The sequence below is a fragment of the Musca domestica genome, unplaced genomic scaffold (assembly GCF_030504385.1).
Source record: "Musca domestica strain aabys unplaced genomic scaffold, Musca_domestica.polishedcontigs.V.1.1 44, whole genome shotgun sequence".
In the NCBI taxonomy this organism is placed as follows: domain Eukaryota; kingdom Metazoa; phylum Arthropoda; class Insecta; order Diptera; family Muscidae; genus Musca; species Musca domestica.
Genome location: NW_026712334.1, coordinates 820,075 through 840,856, shown reverse-complemented (window position 1 = coordinate 840,856; position 20,782 = coordinate 820,075). Strand labels below are relative to the sequence as shown.

Sequence of the window (20,782 nt, the reverse complement as noted above, 5' to 3'; positions counted from 1 at the left end):
GCCGACCTTAAAATAAACGAACATTGGCCGAGGGTACAAAGTTCGTTTATTTTAAGGTATATATTGATTTGCTTGACTTGGAAAGATTCCAATGTTATTAAATTTGATATAAATAAAATGGTAAAACAAACTAAGTCTGAAAACAAGTTATGAGAGATATAAAAAAATTTGTGGTCCTTTGGACTCCAAATGTCCTGAAACGAATTTGGTCCACATACAACTAGAGTTTAAACCCGTTATTTCGATGAGGAACTTTTGGCCGTATAAAATGAAATATACCCTCTGTAGCCATATGGCTGAGGGTTTAATACCATCTTAATATAATCCGATGGCCATCCAAATTTCTGGCCTGGCTTTTATGCAAAATCAGAAAATGTTTCTGTTTTTTTTTGTCCATTTCAACATCTAAATAGCTAGATCAGCTCGATTTATAACATCGTGCGACTAATATTTCGAGGTGTTTTTGCCCAATTATAGTTTATACCCTCAACTCTCGTCGGGATATAAAATATTCGCGTTTTAATGGAAAATTTGATATTTTTTTACACAAAAGCTATTTTCCATTTCACTTTCTTAGTAGTATAATACTCATGCAATTTGTAAGGCTTCTGTTCAGTCTTAATCTCTTTCTCAGCTCAGCTCAGAAATACATTTGCTAAATTTTATCGAGATCGGTTCCGATTTGGATATAGCTCCCATATATATCTTTATCCGATTTCAAATTAATTGTGCACCAAATGCCCGAATTTAAAAGATACAAATGATTCGGCATATTTAGTCCTTTGAACTTTAAATTATAATTATAATCATAGCGTGTATGATGGAATTCTCCCATAAAAATTTTTAATTGTTATGCGGAGCTCTACTAAATTAGCAAAGTGGTGTAGGGTATCATAAAGTCGGCCCGCCCGACTGTTTTTTTTTTTTTTTTTGATTGTCAAGTAAGGGTCAGAACATAATATTCAGCGGTTGAAATTAAAAAAAAAAAAAAAACAGAAAAATGTCCCCATTCTGCCGTTGTCCAGAGGTCACAATTATAAACCATTCGACTTGGGATTTGGCAAAATCCCAGCGGGTGGAAAATTTAAAAAAAAATTATGTGAAATAAGAAAATTTTTATTAAACCGCGAATATTTTTTGTCTCATGAAATTTTTCAATTTGACTCACAATTACTCGCAGTTCAAAATATGACGGAGGTATATTTGCATACACCTTACACCTAAGTATGGAATATATCCATGACAATTTTGTACCGAGATTTTTTCTAGAACAAACTCTTTGAGAAATGAATCCATATGATACTGCCCCAGATTGGTGTTGGCGGTATAAATTTAGTTCACAAAGAAGATATAATAATAAATCAAACATTTTTTTCTCTTTTGTGAATTTTGAACTATAATTAAGTGACCAATGATTGGCAGTCATTATGTGTGATAACAAAAAACCGCTAAGGGTAGCCAAAAAAAATTCATTCAATATATTTTAGAGAAGAAAACAAATCACAAATACTGAAATAATCATAGTCGAAATTTCCTGTTGTGCATCATTAATTCTCAAAAGCCACCAAAACGCCCGTGGAATCCAACTATAGCTTTAAGGAGGAAAAAAAAAACGGAAACGACAGATTAAAAGTCACACAAAAACGAATACACAGGGAAATGTTTGAAAACATGGCTGATATGTTTTTTTTTTTTTGTTTTGTTTGAAAACTGATTTATTAAATGACAGCTCGAGGCTAAATACAGATGGGAGACAGCAACAAAGCTTGGCAGAAAAAGATGTTAAAACTTTAATGTGGTGACTAATAATATTTGGCAAGATTGCTGTTTTTGAAGAGAACCGAAGTAACTTAATTAATATGTTTGTCAGTAGATGGTTGTGCCTAAAAACTACAACTTCTCTGTTCATCTAGGCGACATATATGTCGAAATTCGTATGAGTTTCTATGGGTTTTTAAGAAATCATTAAGATTGAATCTACATGAGAGAAACAAAATTTACCAAAGTCAACAACGACAGCCAAATGATGGATTATCGGACGAACTACAACAGACTGTAATTAACTCTTTGAGTGTGTTTGTGTGTGTGCGTGTGTGTGGAGAAAACCTAGGGCTAATGTCAAAGAAATCTCAATTTTAGAGACATATTGTCGTCTATTTCTGGGAAACCATAAGAGACACACCAATAAATTCAGATACAAAAACATGGCTTGGTTAAACTGTAAAAGCTGCCACCCATTCATTTCACAAACTATCGTTGTTGTTGTGATTTTTACGACCGCCATGGACATCTTATAAAATTAATTTCATTTGTAATTTAATTTGAAATCACACAGTTATCTGTGACTGCCCATTGTGAGGTCGCCTCCTATGATAAATTTATGTGGCTACCGAAAAACGACTTTAATCTCTTTTGATCACTACAAATTAAAACACCCAACCGAATTAGTTTAAGCTTGTCAGACCCACCACCATCATCGACAATAACAACAATATGCGACTGGTTCGAAAAACCAATGGAAATTTATTTAATAAACCAAATCCATACAAAATTCTAAATAACTCTTAAAAAGCAGATTTTAAATTAGCAGAAAGTGATGATAAAATTTGGAGAACTTTGTAGAAGACAATGTATTTGAGAGGTTTCAATTAATTAATTAGTTTGGAAATTTATTTTTTTTTTTTTAAATAGGCAAATTTAAAATCTTGGCATAGTGGTGCGGTGCCAACGCAAAGCGAAAATGTCTGAGGACAAAATGAATGCATTTATTTTCTTAAAAAAATGGGTTGCAATAAAATTAAATCTGACTGTGACATGAAAACAACTAAATTCTTCAAAGGAAGTCTTGGGTCAATATACACGGTGAGACTTCAGACTGCTGTCATTTCAAAGCCACTCGTCCTACAGCTGTTAAAATTATTTCAGTGACAGCTCAGTATATTGTTTACAAGCGTACAAAAGCATTTTGGTGAGAATTGTCCAGAAAAAAAGTTTTTCGTGATGGAACTCAAGCGTGATAGTGTGATTTCTTTATATTTGGCTGGAAAACCACAAATGACTATCATTAGGGCACTCCAGCACTTAAATGTGAATTAATCTTTTGTGTCTCGTCTGTCTGGCCCGACGTCAAAGAAGTGGACGGAAGAAAACAGCAACATCAGCAGAAATGGTTCAAAATGTAAAGAAGCGACCTGATCGAAACCCGCGTCGCAGTGGCCGAAAAATGGCTCGTGAGCTGAACATATCGCAATATTCCATACGGAAAATATTGAAAAATGAGTTCGGGATAAAGCCATTAAAATTCCAAAAAGTGTAAGAACTTACACCGCAACAGTTGTTTCGCTTGGCCGAAAGTAGTGAACTGCCGAATTTGGTTTTCTCCGATGAGAAAACATTCGTTGTCCAGCAGTTTATAAACAAACAAAATGATCGTGTTTACTTGCCAAAGACGTCAGATGAAATTGTCCACCTTCGGCTGGCCACCAGAACTCAAGTGCTGGCCGTGGTGATGATGTGGGTCGCCATAACAGCCGATGGTCGCTCTCCGCTCGTATTAATCGAATATTATAGCGAACATATTCTGTAGGGCTGCAGACGTTGGACATTCCAACAGGACTCAGCGCCATCGAATGGTAAAAAAATGAGGTTCCTCGCTTCATTTCTAGTGCACAATGACCTCCAATATTTCCGAAAACCAGCTAGGTTGGCAATAAACAAAAATACTTATGCGTCAATCACCTCAAGGAAGGATGGGAATGGGCCAAAATACCGCGGAGCAACATTCGAGCAGCGTGTGACGGTTTCATTGGCTGTTTTAAAGCCATAATTGGAGCCAAAGGTGACCAATTCGAACAAATCTAAACTTATTCTAAAATTTGATGCTATTTCCGACATTTTTTGCTTTCATTCAATAAAATTTAAAACTGATGGCGTTTGACTTTTTTGCAGTTTTTTTATCTCACCCTGTAAGAGGACTATACAAAGAACTGTATTTGTATGTACAAGTTCATGTCATAGGAAATGAAAATTTCGAACTCCAACTACCAAATTTTTCATACTTCCGGTGAAAATGTGACTAAAATCATCAAATTAACAAATTTCGGGAAGTATGGGGACTATACCAAAACTTCAACCTATATGGACAGATCTATGCAGGAATGCATACTATGCTAATTTACAGCAAATTCGGTTTGAAACTAATCTACCCTAAACAACAATACCAAAACGTGCGCTAATATGGCCCATTTTCAACACCAATAATCCTACGGATTCGGATACATTCGAGTAAACTTCTATTAACTTACTTTATTTCGGACGGAGGCTAGAATGATTTCCACAAACTGACATACAGACAGAAAGATATGTCTAAATCAACATATAATTTAAATATATATACTTTCTGGGGACTAAATTTTTGGACCATGTTGTGGGGTATAAAAAAAAGACAACTATAACTTCTATATGACCTATAAATATATTTAAAAAAAGTTGTTTAAAAGTTTATTTTTGTAGATCAAAGTGTTCTTTAATTTCCACTTTCAGAGATAAGTTATGACTTCTTTATATGTTTAGAGATGCTACAAACGGAATGTTAAACCACGTAATCGGCTATTAAATATTAAGATTTTTATTAATATAGTTCGGAATTTTTCTCTCGATTTTTATTACAATATTTTTAAACTCCAAATACAATTGGAAAACAAATTCCCACCATTTAAGCTATTCTGGAATTTTCAGTTCAGTTTTTCTTCCACTTCTCTTTTAATGTCTGTATTTTAGTATTATGCTTTTGGCCACACTGTGTCATTAGTTGTGCTGCTCTTTCAGTGGAACTAATGAAAGTGTTCATCTAACATGGTTTTTAATCTGATATCGAATGTTGTGTGTGTGTGATCATAAACTTGGTTAAATGTGATGTTCGGTAAGATTAAAAACCTCATACCGCTTATTAACATAACAAAACATTTCTCAGCAGTGGCAGCAACAACAACAAGAACATGCAGCATCCAGTTGAAAATATAAAGAAACTAAAACAACTACAAAGGTGTCTCAAATGGCTGTTAGATTACCACTATGTGTACAAATTGTGTTTAAATCTCTCCATTATAGTTGACACTTTTTATGGGTTGTTGTTTTTATTTGGAGCTGCTGTTGTTGGAGATTTCTTTTTGGTTTAAAGTTATGGCTTTTATGTGACCACCAACCAACCATACGCATGTAGGGATGTATCTTTTGTCATCCTCGTCATGATGCTTTGGTTTTTTGTGGTGTTTGTTGTTGCTTGCGCTGCACAGGGTGTTGCGCGACTTTTGATCCCAACAAATTATATGATTTTAATCATTCTGTTCATTTGTTTTTGAGTTCCAAATCGAAAAAACTTAAGCATATTTTTGACTACTTTGTTTTATTTTTCTTTAGTTCAGCTTGTTCGACCACTGTCAATTATTATTGTCAATAAAATCGAAGATTAAAATAATTTTTTTTCGATTTCAAAGCATTGAACATTTGATCTTTTAGCGCTAAATAATCGTAAACTGTTTTTAATGATATCGTCACCTTTCATATTTAAATCGTTTACAATCGTCTGCTTAAATATATGTAAAGAAAAATAATAAAAATATAAATATTGTATTGGTTGAAAAAAATAATTCAATAATATAGTCGTAAAAATTAAGAAAGAACTAATGTAAAAACCAGATCAGATACACTGCATGTAAAAATAATATTTTTCATATTAATTGCAGAAAACAATCCAGTAGATTACACTATGCGACAAAATTCATTTTTTTCTATTATTCGAAAAATCCAGCAGATTGTGACCTAGGAAGAAAACATACGTTTATGGCTATTTAAATCGCAAAGTAACCTAGTTAGGTGACTAGGTGACATTGTTTGGATATTTTCAAATAAAGATTCCTTGGAATCTCTTCATTTTAGGTATATAGTGTCTTTGACAATATTACTGACAACACTACGAAGTGGTTGAAAATGTGTACAATCAAGCGATTCACCATGGAGGTCTCTTTGGTATTTACTTCAAAATATGGTTTAAAAGTACCTTTAAGCGGCAACGTCATTCGTAATAAAGTTAGTAGAACTTGTGTGTCTAAGAATGCATCGAAATTTGAAATCTTACCTAATGCTGGGAATTCAGAATTAATAACACATTTTAGGGTTAAAGCCGTACTCTATGTGAACTTATGCAAAACTCTCCTACAAAATATAATTTCAGAGACATAAGACATAAGACTAATTTATTTTCTATATTTTTCTTCTACACTAAATTCCAAAATATATCTGTAAAAGTTAAAAAATATTTTTTTTTTTTCAAAATTTGTACATTATAATTTGAAATTAAATTTTTACATTTTTCTTGATTAATTCTTGATTTTTTGTGGAAAGGCAGAAATATTCTACATCAAATTTCATTATGAGTTTTTGAACAAAGGTAAGGTGTATACTTATTATGTACTATAAACAGAATCACCAATTTTTGTCTATAAACATTTTTCTATAATATACAAAACTAGCATCCATCATAAAATTTCAGATTTGTTCCAATAGTTCGCGTTAGGGCTTTTTAGTACTCAAAACTAGCATCCATCATAAAATTTCAGATTTGTTCCAATAGTTCACGTTAGGGTTTTTAAGTACTCAAAACGCACAACTTAGTTTGACAACATTTTTATACCCTACACCAGGTAAGCGTATTATGTCTTTGTGCATTTGGGTATTATATCTTTGTGAATTGCGGGATGTGTTTCCATTTTGTGGATATCATGAACTCTATAACTGCTCTAAAGCCAAGTGTTTCATCCCTAATACTACAATTTCCGACTTCCAAAGTTTCATATATCATTCAAGGTTTTTCCTTTCTTTCATCTCCAATCTTTCATTTTGAAGCTTACCGAGGGGAATATTAGTAAAACCATTGCACAATGGATCCACATCCAATTTTTCAGTTCAAAACGATTCATAGGTAACAATGACCTCAATATCAAACTTCAGAACCTCAGCTCTATCCCAAAACCGAATACAAACTTTGGTAACATTTAGTATGCATATCCCAAAAAATCTTCATCTGATCAGAATTAGTATCATATAGTACTTTTTGAACACTTATATCACACATTTGCAAAACCTTCGCCAGACATAAACACCAGATACCAAAGGAGACTTTAATGTCAAATTTCAGAATTTAAGGATTTTAGATCTATAATTTACTCCACTACCAAATTTAGTACCACTTACAACAATTTAGTTACCAAAGACACCAATAGTGAAATCCATGTAAAATTTGAAAATTTCAAATGTAGTACTATTTAGTACTTTTCGTACAATTATGGTACATAATTTCAAAACCACTTCCATTGCTTAATCCCAACAGAGATCTCAATATCATATTTCGGGATTGCAGTTCTATCCATTTGCAAATCCACCTCAAGATCTCAATGCCAGATACCAATAGGGTTCTCAAATTTCACAATTTAAGGATTTAAGCCATTTAAATAAATCCATTACCAAATTTGGTACCACTTGGTAAAATGTAAGTACGCATATTCAAGACCAGCTCCTCTCAACTACAGACAGCAGCAGTAGTATCCATGGCAAATTTCAGGATTTCAGTTCTATTCCTTCACCTAACACCTAATTTAATACTTTCCAAACAACTATAGTACACATTTCCATGGCCACCTACATATCTCAATCCAAGATACCAATAGAGACTTCAAATATCAAACATCAGGATTCCAGCTCTTTCCCTTCACCCAATACCAAATTTAGTATTATTTAGAACTTTTTGTACAATGTACTATACACATTTGCAAAATTACCACCAGATACCTCAATATCAAATTTCCGAATTTCAGTTTTTGGTATAGTCCTTGTATAACGGTACTTCCCGATATTCGGTATTTTGATGATTTTTGCCATACTTTTACCTTTTTACGGATTTGTCTGAAAATTGGTATTTTTAGGTCATAATGGGTCCTAGTTCGTGTAGCGAAACATTGTATGTATAGGTCCCCCATATAATGGTATCTCCCGATATTCGGTAATTTGATGATTTTTGCCACATTTCCCAACGGATTTGTCTAAAAATTGGTATTTGTTGGTCATAATTGGTTTTAGCTCCGGTGGCGAAACATTGCATGTAAACATTTTTATTGTGTCTAGGGTGGTTGGTATTGAAAATGAGATATATGGTCCACTTTTGGTATAGCTCTCATATATAAAAAAATTGTATTTTTGATCCTAATAGTTTCTAGCTCCGTTGACAAAACATTATACGTTTTTGTATAGCCCCATACAGCGGTACCTCTCGATATTCGGTATTTCCATAATTTTTCCAACATTTTCCCACGAAAATGTCTAAAAATTTGTATTTTTGGGTCATAATGCGTTCTAAAGTTTCCTTTACCCTAAGCTAGAGGGTATTAAAAATTCGGCCCGGCCGAACTTTATATGTTTTTACTTGTTTTAATTTCAATAGCCAGTCTGTGGTGTGTGCTTATTCTAATATTCGGCGTGTACATCAAAACTCCAAGATAGTTTGGAATTTTCATGCCACAATTTTTTAGGGCATTTTAACATAACAGGTACTTTTTGGGTTTCAATATCAGTAGATTTCAGTATGATGTCGATTTTGGTATTTTGAGTTCTTATTATGTATAATCCTTTCTTTCAAAAGAATATCAATATTAGTCCACATTTTGTTGTGGCTCAGTAATTTCGAGAGCTCTGACCCTATTTTCCAATCAGTTCGACCATTACGTGTTCTATTGGCTTCTCAGGACGTAAAAAGCCTATTCGCAACACAAAAGATTATTATTATGCATACATTTCATGTAACTGTAATTTCCTAATTCGTTTACTGCTCCATTACACATTACAACACAACTTCTTTCAAATTATTCCCATGCTTAGAACATTCTGTTAACAAGGGAACAAATTTAAGGTTACCCGGAACAACTTGGTTATAGACATAGCTGCCAAACAAATTTGAAAACCATTGATGGTTGTCTGTAACCAACTGATAGGAATTCTCTCTGCATGTAATGTACCTACCTCAACACTCATACGATGAAAATGACCCTTACAACCTTACACCAAATAAAATCTCCACCGAATGACGTTTTAAATGTGTCATTGTCTGACTAGACGACCATCGTCTGGATTGCTAGCAGCCTGGCAGGCTAAAGAAGTTTTGTCAACTTAAGTGTTTTCCCATAACAATTTCAAAGAATAACATTTATGTATACATTGGACATGGACCTCACACTATGCTCCAGCGTCAGGCGACAGACGCTCTAAAGTATAAAATCGTGCCATAGAAACAACACTTGGGACAGTTTACAAGTGCCCATCGTCAACATCATCGTCATGGGCCAAGTCATGTGACGTTACCGTTGGTAATATTTTGAAATAATCATAATAATAACAATAAACATGATGTGACAAATTTGTTTTTGGTCCACTTTAAATGGAAGAAGAACAATACCATGGAAGAGTTTTATGTTTTTTTTTGCTATTCAAATAAATAAGTTACCATTTTTTTGAGGTAACAAAATGCCACTTATGCCTTTGTGGATGGATGTGTTTGTTAAAGTGGAATTTGTGTGGCATTCGGTGACATTTAAAGACAATGATCAATAACTTGGGAAAAATATGAATTCAATGGAAGACTTGGAGGTTATACGTATAGGCTCGGTTGCAGACTCAAAATTTGATTTTGATTTAGATAGTTGGACTTTAGCGTAATTCGAAGTCCAGCATGGTAGATATATTTTTATATATTGCCATCAATCCTTGCACGAAATGAGACTGTATTATATGCAACCACTGCAGTTTGTCTAGGCAGCTGACCTCTGTTATTTTTTTATATCCTCCACCACAGCTAATGGAGAATATATTAAATATGTAATTATGTTTGTAACCACTCCGCAATGTCAGTTGTAATCACGATTTCTTTTGAGGAAATTGAGATTGAAAATTATAATTTTCGTAAATGTGCCATGATAGTCCATGTTTTTGAAATTCGGTATTTGGACGAATTAAACCACATTTACGCACAGAATGGGTTCAAATTTGCTAGTTAGAGTCTATAATAGATATACAAGGTGAGATAAAAAACTGCAACAAATTCAAACGCCATATATATTTTTTTAATTTTATTGAATGAAAGCAAAAAATGTTGGAAATAGCATCAAATTTTGGAATAAGTTTATATTTCTTCGAATTGGTCACCTTTGGCGCGAATTATGGCCTTCAAACAGCCAATGAAACCATCACACGCTGCCCGAATGTTGCTCCGCGGTATTTTGGCCCATTCCCGGCGAAAGGCTTGACAATTCGGTATGTTTTAGCGCTAACCTTGCTTTCCAAACTACTTCTACCTTCTTTACTTTTCGAACTATTTCTGCTGTTGTTGCTGTTTTCTTCTGTCCACTTCCTCGACGTCGGTCTACGGTACCAGTATCACGGTAACGGGCGATGGTACGAGACACAAAAGATTTATTCACATTTAAGTGATGGAGTGTTCTACCGATAGTCACATGTGATTTTCCAGCCAAATTTAAAGAAATCACACTATCACGCTTGAATTCTATCACGAATAACTTTTTTCTGGAAAATTCCCACAAAATGCTTTTGTACGCTTGTAAACAATATAATGAGCTGTCACTGGAATACTTCTAACAGCTTTCGGACGAGTGGCTTGAAAATGACAGCAGTCTGAAATTGGTTGCAGTTTTTTCATCTCACCCCGCATATCAAATTTCTTTTAATCAGTCTAAGGTCACTAACAGATTACTTAACACTTTCTGATGTGATTTTCTACAAAAAATGTGAGCTGTCTTTTCTCTATTTTCAATTAATAATAGAACAATAATTTTTAGTTATTGCAAAAATGCCACTTGTCACACACATTTGCAATTTGCTGTCAATGTGTTTTTCCATGCCATTTATTTTTTTAGCAATTATGGCGACTAATAATTTGTTTTGTTTCTAACAAATGACACTAGAATGGCAAGAAAAGCTCAACGCCATATTGCTAGAAGTCTAACCGCCATAACTGAGCAGAAAAACAAGTAATTAGTTATACATGATTCGTTAAAAGTTATTGTTCTCGAACTGCAACAGAAATCGTGTGGATGGAGAAAAAATGACGGGGCTTTTGGGAAAGGTGTGTTAGGTCGATGCAATAAAGCAATCGTAAATGTGACATAAATTGATGGTTTTAGAGGTTGTGTCTTAAAGTGACAGTAATTTTATGTGAGAATTGAAAATCAACATAAGTTTCAAGACTCGACAGTGATCTTCAAAGGTAACTGCATTTGGAGTTGCAGTAACATGCATTTGGGGTTGGATTTTTATGAGGCTAATTATCACATTTAATTTTGAGTTTTTTCTTTATGGAAAATTTTCATTAAACTAAAATGCATAGAAACATATTTATTCATTTCAGTTGAACAATTGTTCGACATCGTAAGTGAGAATTAGCTTGCTGTCCTGCACGCTGGAAACACAAACATTCGATATACAGAGCCTAACTAGCAAAAAAATCACTTGTCTAAGTAGAGGGTGAGATGAAAAAACTGCAACCAACTTCAGATTGCTCTCAATTCGTAGCCACTTGTCCGACTGCTGGTAAAATTATTCCAGTGAAATCTCATTATATTGTCTACAAGCGTACAAAAGCATTTTGGTAAGAATTTTCTGGAAAAATTATTATTCGTAATGAAACTCAAGCGTGATTGTGTGATTTATTTATATTTGGCTGGAAACCCACAAGTGGCTATCGTTAGAGCAGTCCAGCATATAAATGTGAATAAATCTTCTGTGTCTCGTACCATCACTAGTTACCGTGATACTGGTGGCGTAGCCCGACGTCAAGGAAGTGGACGGAAGAAAACAGCAACATCAGCAGAAATGGTTCGAAAAAAAGGAAGCGACTTGATCGAAACCCGTGTCGCAGTGGCTGAAAATGGCTAGTGAGCTAAACATATCGCAATATTTCATTCGGCAAATATTGAGAAATGAGTTCGAGGTAAAGCCATTGAAATTCCAAAAGGTGCAAGAACTTACACCGCAACAGAAGGAAAATAGACTCAAAAGAGCTAAAGAGTTGTTTCGCTTGGCCGAAAGTTGTGAAATGTCGAATTTGGGTTTCTCCAATGAGAAAACATTCGTTGTCCAGCAGTTTGTAAAAAAAAAATGATCGTGTTTACTTGCCAAAGAGGTCGGCTGAAAATGTGAACCCTCGGTTGGCCACCACATGATGATGGTGTGAGCCGCCATAACAGCCGATGGTCGCTCTTCGCTCGTATTAATCGACCGTGGCATTAGAATAAATGCCGAATATTTTCGTGTAAATATTCTGGGGGTGGGCACGCAAACATTTTAGCCGCAGACCTTGGACATTCAACTCAGCACCATCGCACTCTGCACTCGCTACGCAGGAATTGTTACAAAATGAGGTTCCTCGCTTCATTTTCAGCGCACAGTGGCCACCAAAGTCTCCAGATACCAATCCGTAGGACTATTGTGTCTGGAGTATTTTGGAACGCAAGATTGGCAACTAAAAAATAAGTCGTGTCGATCACCTCAAGCAAGCGCTTCGCCGGAAATGGACCAAAATACCGCAGAGCAACATTCGGGCAGCGTGTGACGGCTTCATTGGCCGTTTGAAGGCCATAATTCGTTCCGACATTTCCGACATTTTTGCTTTCATTCAACAAAATTAAAAAAAAAATGTGAAAATTATGGCGTTTGACTTTGTTGCAGTTTTTTATTTCACCCTGTATAATATACAAAAATGGCAGAAAAGTATCCATAAGTATAAGTTGTCCGGGATTTCATATGTCTCCGTTTTAATCCAAAAACTCGACAAACACAATTTTTTTCAGTTAAATGCGATTAATCTACTTCATTTCCCTCCGAAGTTGGAGTAATTTTCACTGGCGGTCAGACAGACAGAAATCCTCAAACCAACTTAGAATTTTGTGCTGGTTCCTGGGTCTAATGTGATTATTTCGAGAAGTTATATCGTTATCGTTAGTTATATCGCATTAAATACTCCTATAATTTTTTTGGAAATTCGTGGCGAGATACTACCTCTTATTTTAGGCTCGAATTTACAAAAAGAGTCAAAGCTGTCCAACTCGCCATACGATGATAGAACAACAACTTGACTACAAAACGACTTAAGACCACTTGACAATATCCAGAGCATAAAATATAAAAATGGACATAATATCAGTCAGTCATCGAGGCGTTTGCCAGTTACCCGTACCACCATTCACATACATATGTATGCAGAGCCACAGTATAAACAACACTTGACAATATTGAACGCCAAGTGTAAGAGGTTCGATGGTCAAATAAATCTTCTGACAAAGAATAAACAAACAACCAACAGTCGTCGGGTTTGACGTCGATGGCGCACCAAATGTGTAAACTGAATAAAACAAAGCAAAACACAACACACCAGACCAACAACACTCATACGACAATATGTGCAACAAAAAAGAAAAAAAAACAATTTGGTTTGTGTGTTTGTTTGTTTACTTGTCGTCTGTCGTTTTGTCATAGGCTCGATCACCATCACCATCAAGTAGCCCTTTACGCACCATTTGCTGGTATGACAGACTGGGCACTGGGCACCAACCAGCCCAGAGGTAGCGAGGCAATGATGGTGGCAACATTTATGTTTACACGCTTCAAATATTGCTGGCCAATGTCATGGCATATTATCTGCAACATACTGCACGCCAACACCGACCGTAACCAATATAAGCGTCGCTCTACCGTCACTCCATCCCTTTGCCGTGTCACGGCAACCACTTTTTCCAACCACTTTTTTCCGTTTACCACTTGACAATGTGCCACAATGTGTTTGAGAACAGATTCCAGTGGATCTTAGGTTTTTGGTCTTGTGTTCTTTTGTCTGAGTAAACACAAGTAACGCGACATCTTATGGATGAGTAGATTTTTGAGATAAGAGACAATGACAGTAAAGTGTCACGTTATTGCTGGCTGCTTTGGTAAAAACAAATAAAGCCATGAGGGAGAGAGAAGAGGTTTTTGAAGAAGGTCAGTCAGGGTAGAACATAATTCACCCTACTTACTAAATAGAGTGAAAATAAAATGTTTCAAGGAATAATGTTGAAAAATTATTTCCGAAACCAGAACTACATATCATAATAAAAATGTTTATATTTTGTGGAAGAGAACCAACCTATCTTCATGTGCAAAAGATTGCCCCTTTTGGATGTACGAATATTTCAATGCCAATATTTTCCATGTTCCCTCCTGACCTAAGTCTGATAGAACATGTTAAAGAGTATCATTTGGTTTTGCCGACATTATTTAAATATACTTTGACTTTTCTTATGATTACTCAAATTGTTGACCCTCTACAGAGTATGTTCCGAAGAAATACACCAATATTGCCATTTCGTATCGGACCTAATTAAATATGATGTAAATATTGCGACGTTCCAGGTTTGGACTATATCGACTACTTTCTTCACTTTATATGAGATATGTGATTATTTTTAGACCGAAAGATTCCATTTTGACATGGGCAAAATAACAAGGAAATCGAACTTTTATAACCAATTTTATAAAAAATCATATTCATCTCAGGTTTTTGGTTTATTTAGATACGGCAAGTTGTAAAGAATCGCTGACTAGTTTCACAAACTATGACAGATAAAAGTATTGAAAATTGTGACCCTTTGTGGGTGAGGTACTCGAAGGGGTTCGCAGATATCTTGATGGCGTAAACCGATATTGTCCATCTTCGCACCTGAACTAGCACTGATAAAAATATTAGGATTTGCAAAGTTGAGCAAAATCGGATGATTTTTTATTTTTCTTTGCAGTCAAATATTTCCATTGAAAATGTCAAACTTTTGTGGGTTAGGTGCCAGAAGAGGTGGTTCGATATTGTCCATCTCCGAATTCGATCTAAGTTTCACAATAATATTACGATGTACCAAGTTTGGACCAAATCGAATACTCCTTCGAGGACGGACTCGCCTGGATCGATTCCAAATGTCCTGCAGATCCACGTCTTCACATAGCTCCTATATAATGATACTTCCCAGTATTCGAATTTTTTTTTATCATTTTTGCTATATTTAAAAAAAAAAATTATCTCAAACTTGTTGTTTGGAATTTGTCAGCTGCCAGATAATTGCTTATAGATGTCCACGTTTTCCATATAACTGTAAGACCCGATTTTTGTTTAATTTTAGCAGTATTTAATAACTGACCTTTTTGCAAATTCCTTCAAAATGATTGTGGGTATAAAGCACTTATATGCTTTTTTACGTGTTTGTCGTTAACAAAAAAAATCCGACTCATATCACCCAAAAGTTCAGTTCGAAGCTATGCTTTAAATAACTACTAAAAGGAAGGAAACTTATGAGAATTGATTTTGCAAAATCATAACAATGGGATTAAGCCTCACTATGCACAATCAGTTGCTCACCAACTCCTTTTGGGAAGGGTCATTCCGCCTTTTCAATTTTCAGGATTATTAACACTCTGCTTCGGCATCAGTATTATATGAATTCGGAACCCATCAGTAATTTCACTTATGCCAAAGCTGCATTTCCCTTTTCTCCAACTCGATTCCATTAATAGCTCAAATTGTTCGTCATGTCTTTAGAGGAGGCACAACCTAGGCGACGAGTGTGAAAAATAATAAGATAATATTTAGAATATTATCTAATTTCACACTTTTTCGAAATATCACGATTTTTTAAATCGTGGTTGTTCTCCCTCCTTTTAACTCGCTTCTGCAAACCTCATTTGGATGTATAACCTGTGTGATACAATAGTCAATGTAATATAATAGTCATATGGCGCGCACCCCGGCCAGCACACATGACTTGCGGTTATACTAACACTTGCCTGAGTTACGTGAGATTCAGGTCCATAGTCGTAACGTTTTTCGGAAGTTTTGACCACCACCTTTGAAGCTTAGGCAATTTATTTGGAAAATACAGGTGAAAACAAACATCCTCCTTTTTTCAGATAATTTATTCTGCAGGATCTAAAAAATTCTAATAATATGCGAGCCTTTAATCTAAGAATCTCCCACTTGAGCTACTCCCAATCATATTTTTAAACCCATTATAGGATACATCACACACATTTATTTATTTGAATTGTTTCTCAGAAAAAGTCCTTTGTCCGATGGAAAAGGTATTTTCAATATTGAAATTATGATTGCTTTTGCCTACTCCTGCTGTTGATTCTAATGACAAGGGTTTTGTTGTCATTGAATAAACAGGTATGTCCTACCATATTCCTGTATTTTTTTTTAATGGACATAATAAAATGTTACAGATTATTATTCGAAGAAATAAATTTTGAGTAAAAAGAATAAGAGAAATTAAATTCAAGAAAATATAATTTCAGTTCTTTTAACGGTGGAAATCGATGCCACTCAAAACTAGTTTATGACATAGAATTTTCAAATTGACCAAAAACTATTAATTGTAAAGGAAATTATGTACTTTCATTTTATCTTCGTTACATACAGGTTCCAAGCTTGTCATTGATCTCAATGCATAGTTTTTACCTTCCCATAAAAAATGATTATTTTTATAGTTAACCCAAATATTGGTCACCTCTGCTATCGAATGGTATTAATAATGTCATCCTTTTGGATCGAGTGACACATACGAATACTAAACACTATTCTCACAGCATTTTCTTGTTTCCAATGAATTAAAAAAGAATTCCCTCTTTCTTTGTCGACACAATCTACTTGTAATCCGTGAGATTTAAATAAAAAAAATATCGGATAAAACTAACAATAACAACAATAATTATAGCTAACAGCTTAAACTCAATCAACCTGAATATCAAACAATACCGCGCTCACCTTTCAGACACACAAACCCACTAATACAGCAACCAATACCACCACTACAAGCTCGGATTGGTGAAGAATTTTTTTGTCGTTCCTTTTATTTAAATTTCGCATCACCTGAAACCACTTTATGCGACGTAATAAAAAATGTCATTTTGACACTTTTGACATGCCATAAATAGTGACAGCAATTTAATTGTCAGTCACTCCAATAAACCATACCAGAGACGGGTGAACCAATGCAACAATATGTACGAGGAGAAGGAGAGGTGGATGTGGCCAGTAATATGTCATATCCATTTAAAGGGGCGGTAGAATTCGGTGTAGAAGAGCGGTATTGAAAACTCCAAAGTTAAGCTTAATCAAAAATGTTTTCTCTCTAAATACGTTTGCGTCACACCAGAAATTGAACAATCTGCCATTTGTGTGAGTGTGAAATATTCCCAGCAAACAAAAAAATTTCATAAATTCTAGCTTGTTTCAGTTTTTGAAGAAAAACATTAATTGAAACAAGTAAGCAAAGGCTATAGTCGTGCGGGGCCGACCATGTGATACCCTACAACACTACAATATGTTAGAAGCTCCCTTATGTCGAAATGCATTTTGGAAGATTTCGATTTTGACATTTTGTCACGGAGCACTGGCCAGATATTACCCTTAGCATTTTGACCAAGGACATTTGCCCAATATTAACGCACACCGTCGTGCTGTTAGTTGTTGTGGTCCATTTTACAGCTATATATAATCCAATGGTCATCCAAAATGCTAAACTCCTTCCCTGTCCTGAACTCTCTTTTCACGCAAAATTCCGTGTCGATTGGTTTCAATTTCAATTAATTTGTCTACTATATTTGGCTCTGTCTACTATATTTGGCTATATTCGTCAACGAAATCAGCATAAAAAGTATGTGTATTTGGATATCGCCTGCAAGTAATGTTGGTATTTTTTACCCGCTGTAGAATGGATCTTCGTGTCCTTTGGTTTCTATTTGTGACCTTTATAACGACTGCAAAATCAGGAACATTTTTAGTTGTTGGTCCATTTCAACCCCCAAATATATTGCGGACATCTTTAAAACCAATAGGCCTAGCTCTTTTGAGCCTAACCCTGCACTTATGAAAATTTTCGTGAGGATTGGACGATAATTGCAATCTGTATATAATAACCCCAACCTGTGTAGTAAGGTGAAAAAATATTACAAAATATACACTTCAATATTATAAGTCAAATTGAAAAAATCGCATGCGATAAAAAATATGAAAAAATAAAAAAAATGTCACAAAATACTACAAAACCTATATTGACATCTTTTTATTCGATTTTTTAGATTTTATATTTTTATGCCAAGAGGGTATTCTGAATTGACAAAATTTGTCAAAATCGGTCCAGCCATTCTTGAGATATAACCATTCTAGCTAACATCCCCTTCCCTTGTATATACACATTGTATATATTTCGCTATATATATCCGATATATTTACTATTGGCATCTACGTAACGGTCAGAATTGACTTGTTCGACTATTTGTGATTTCGCCGGGATTTAAAATATTCGCGGTTTAATAGAAATTTTGACTTTTATTTAACACAAATGCTGTGGTCTGTTTCACCCACTAAATATTAAACGATGACCATCAAAATTGGAAGACTTCTAGCCCCCCTAAGCTCTAGCTCCATGCTAACTTCCGCTTCGATTGGTCCATTATTGCGACCTGTAGAGCAACTGCAAAATCAGGAAATTTTTCAGTTTTTGGTCCATTTCAACCCCTAAATATTATGCTATCATCTCCAAAAGCAATAGGGCTCTATTCTGCTCATAACCCCACCTCCATTTTCAATTTCGTGAGGATCGGACTATAATTGCGACATGTAGAGTGATTACAAATTAACATGGACAGACAGACAGACGGACGAACGGACATACATAGCTAGATCGACTCAGCTCGGCGAGATAGGAAGATCCATATATACTTTCCTCTGTGGGAAACCCATATTTCGAGGTGTTACATAATTTCTGGCCCAATCAAACTTATAATACCCCCAACACATAGTGTTGTAGGGTATAAAAATCATATATTGTCATGCAATAAATGAAAAACATTTGTACATTATATGAATAGTATGAATTAATGAACAATGTTCATATATCTTAATACATTGTTTCTTGTGAGAGTAAGCGAGAAACAAACGTTCCAGCAGATCTTTCGAATGTTGCTCAAAACTGTGTCCTACGCAAAAACTTTGCGGTACATAAAAATACTAAAACTAGTATGCAGAACCTATTGCCAGTGTTGGATTTCTGTAATTTCTGTTCATAGAACATGATGGTGATCGTGAGCGGAAGAGAGACCAAACACGCATTTCTGTTATTGGTAACAAATGTGAGATAAACGCACAACGATTAGATTTAAAAATAAATTGTCTCATTTAATTTTTCTTGGTTTCTATATTCTTTTACGGTTTTATAAATGTCAATACAGGGCGAGATAAAAAACTGCAACAAAATCAAACGCCATAACTATTACATTGTTTTTAATTTTTAATTGAATTAAAGCAAACAACATTGGAAATAGCATCAAATTTTAGAATAAGTTCAGATTTGTTCGAATTGGTCACATTTGGCACGAATTATGACCTTCAAAAGGCCAATAAAACCGTTACACGCTTCCCGAATGTTGCTCTGCGGTATTTTGGCCAGTTTCCGGCGAAGCGCTTGCTTGAGGTGATCGACACTTTGGTATTTTTAAGTGCCAACCTTGTTCCCAAAATACTCCAGACACAATAGTCCACCGGATTGGTATCCGGAGATTTTGGTGGCCACTGTGCGCTGAAAATGAAGCGATGAACCTAATTTTGTAACCATACTTGGGTGGCGCGTGCTGAGTGCCATGGTGTTGACTCCTGTTGGAATGTCCAAGGTCTGCGGCTAAAATGTTTGCGTGTCCAAGGCTTTAATACACCCTCCAGAATATTTTCGTGATAATATTCGGCATTTATTTTGACGCAATGGTCGATTAATACGAGCGGAGAGCGACCATCGGCTGTTATGGCGGCCCACGCCATCACCATGGCCGGCGCTTGAGTTCTGGTAGCCAAACGAGGGTGCACATTTTAAGCTGACCTCTTTGGCAAGTAAACGCGATCATTTTGTTTTTTTACAAGCTGCTTTACAACAAATTTTTTATAATCGGAGAAAACCAAATTCGGCAGTTCAACCTTTTTGGCCGAGCGAAGCAACTCTTTAGCTCTTTTGAGTCTATTTTCTTTCCGATGCGGTGTAAGTTCTTGCACTTTTTGGAATTTCAATGGCTTTACTCCGAGCTAATTTTTTAATATTTGCCGAATGGAACATTGCGATATTTCCAGCTCAGGAGATATTTTTTCGGCCAATGCGACGCGGGTCGCTTCTTTACTTTTCGAACCATTTCTGCTGATGTTGCTGTTTTCTTCCGTCCACTTCCTTGACGTCGGGCTACGCTACCAGTATCACGGTAACGGGCGATGGTACGAGACACAAAAAATTTATTCACATTTAAATGCTGGAGTGCTCTAACGATAGCCACTTGTGGTTTTCCAGCCAAATATAAAGAAATCACACTACCACGCTTGAATTCCATCACGAATAACTTTTTTTCTGGAAAACTCTCACCAAAATACTTTTGTACGCTTGCAAACAATATAATAAGCTGTCACTGGAATAATTTTAACAGCTGTCGGACGAGTAGCTTAGAAATGAAAGCAGTCTGAATTTGGTTGCAGTTTTTTCATCTCACCAGTAAACCATAAATGTTCAATACTTTCCTCATTGATCTTTTTCTTAAATCCATCAGATTCGGTACGGCCTGTAATCATAAGAGAGAAATAGAGAGAGCGAGTATAAAAATATAGGAA

The 20,782-nt window shown here is 35.3% G+C and overlaps 1 protein-coding gene across 3 annotated transcripts in view; it reads left to right on the top strand.

Moving 5' to 3' along the window:
• LOC101899406 (uncharacterized) overlaps positions 1-20,782 on the top strand; it is a 100,605-nt gene that overhangs the window by 70,293 nt on the left and 9,530 nt on the right. The gene's annotated exons all lie outside the window — the stretch shown is intronic.